General features: G+C 40.5%; 1 pseudogene; it reads right to left on the bottom strand.

The window, feature by feature from the left end:
• Nucleotides 1-1218: 1218 nt before the first annotated feature.
• LOC132356973 (ras-related protein R-Ras2-like) lies at nucleotides 1219-1782 on the bottom strand (annotated as a pseudogene).
• Nucleotides 1783-2209: the final 427 nt, after the last annotated feature.

The raw sequence follows: 2209 nt of genomic DNA, 5'->3' as shown, positions 1-2209 counted from the left end.
CTGTTTCATTTTTTAGATTCCACATATGAGTGAAATCATACAGTATCTGTCTTTCTCTGACTTATTTCACTAAACATAATACCCTCTAGGTCCATCCATATTGTCACAAATGGCAAGATTTCATTCTTTTTTATGGCTGAGTAGTATTCCATTACATATATATATATATATATATATATATATATATATATGCATGCCATATCTTTTTTACCTATTCATCTATTGATGGGCACTTAAGTTGCTTCTATATCTTCGCTATTGTAAATAATGCTGCAATGAACACTGCAGTGCATGTATCTTTTTGAATTGGCGTTTTTGTTTTCTTCAGATATATACCCAGGAGTGGAATTGCTGGATCACATGGTAGTTCTTTTCTTCGTTTTTTGAGAATCCTCCACTCTGTTTTCCATAGTGGTTACTCCAAGTTACACTCCTACCAACCTTGCATGAGGGTGCCCTTTTCTCCACATCCTCACCAACACTTGTTGTTTCTTGTCCTTTTGATAACAGCCATTCTGATAGGTGTGAGGTGGTATCTCATTGTGGTTTTGATTTGCATTTCCTGGATGATTAGTTATGTTTACCACCTTTTCAGGTGCTTGTTGGCCTTCTGTATGTCTCCTTTGAAAAATGCCTATTCAGGTCTTCTGCCCATTTTTTAATCAAATTGTTTGGGCTTTTTTGATATTGAGTTGCATGAGCTCTTTGCATATCAACCCCTTATGGGACATATCTTTTGAAAATATCTTCTCCCATTCATTAGGTTGCCTTTTCACTTTGTTGGTGGTTTCCTTTGATATGCAAAAGCTTTTTCGTTTGATGTTGTCCCACTTGTTTATTTTTGCTTTTGTTTCCCTTGCCTAAGGAGACATATCCAAAAAAAATATTGCTAAGACTGATGTCAAAGAGTGTACCATCTATATTTTTTTCTAGGACTTTTATGGTTTCAGGTCTTACGTTTAAGTCTTCAATTCATTTGAGTTCATTTTTGTATATGGAATCAGGTAATTTTTGAAGCATCCTTAGTGTTTCCTTTAAATCTGTCTTGAAATGACCATAAGCTTAGCTTCATGGAAAGGATTAACCAGCTTCTTGGTCTAAGGCTACCAGGATCATTTGTCTAAGGCTAGAAAGTTACCAACATGATGTAAACTGTAGGGAGAGAAGGAGAAGATGCAGGCTTTTCCTGGCAGTTGGTAGCTAAAACTCAAATAATTCTTAGAAAATGACATGATGGCAGCTTTTCTTGTCTTTTTCTTTCCTCGTTGGTGAAGAAAGACATTCCCACTCTTGAAATTTCCTTATAACCCAGACAAGTTCATGGAAAGCTTGATCTACGTTCATCCTAATCTTTGCTGACACCTCCACAGTATGTTACCTTAAGTTGTGGGCTGCTATTCTTCCTATGTTACCTGTCTATGATGATCCAGGTCTGCTTTATTACCAATTAAAATCGTTGGAACTCATCATGATCCTTTACTCTGAGAGTCTGTCTTTGAAACTTACAGATTTCTTCAAAACTGCCTCTATGCATGTCTGAAAAGAGCAATAGGAAACCCTCATCAGTTCTCAGGAACTGTTCTCTTATAGCTCCAAACTTCTTGTCCTATTGTATCCAGAACATCTAGCTGGGCTGCTCTGTCATCTATCACACATACACAAAGCAGATGGTTGGCTCACAATCTGTTACAAAATAGGACTGTATGAATTGGATGGGGAGCGCCAACTTGCCCAAGCCACCCCACCAACCACCACCAACTGGTACTTCTGGCCAGAGCCGTTAGGTCAGTGGGCCACCGCCACCAGGATGCCCAGAGTCCAGCCTGGCCACTGAGCTGCCGCCTGACCTAGGTCTAGCTCTGGAGACATGTGTGGCCCGCAGGCATCCAGGGTCTGGTGACATCGCAGCACTCCTGGGGCTGGCCGGTCAGGCCCAAGGGGCGGAGAAGTGGGGTGACCTCAGGGGCCAGGAGCGTCAGAGGCCAGGGTCTCGCTCCTCTACACCTCTCTGTAGCACCTGCCCACAACTAATTTTAATATATGTGTGATGAACAGATAATAATAGAGTTAACAATAATAACAACAACTGAATTCAGTACTAGATAAAATGTCGGTACAAAGGAAGAAGGAATTGACTGTACCAGGTTCAGGGAGTGGTTATTGAAGTCTTCATAAAGGATACAGAGAGCTGTCCCTTTCTTTTTCCCAT

Source organism: Balaenoptera ricei, chromosome 1, assembly GCF_028023285.1.
Source record: "Balaenoptera ricei isolate mBalRic1 chromosome 1, mBalRic1.hap2, whole genome shotgun sequence".
Classification (NCBI taxonomy): Eukaryota; Metazoa; Chordata; class Mammalia; order Artiodactyla; family Balaenopteridae; genus Balaenoptera; species Balaenoptera ricei.
The sequence above is the reverse complement of the archived record's forward strand: the minus strand, read 5'-3'. Positions and strand labels throughout refer to the sequence as shown.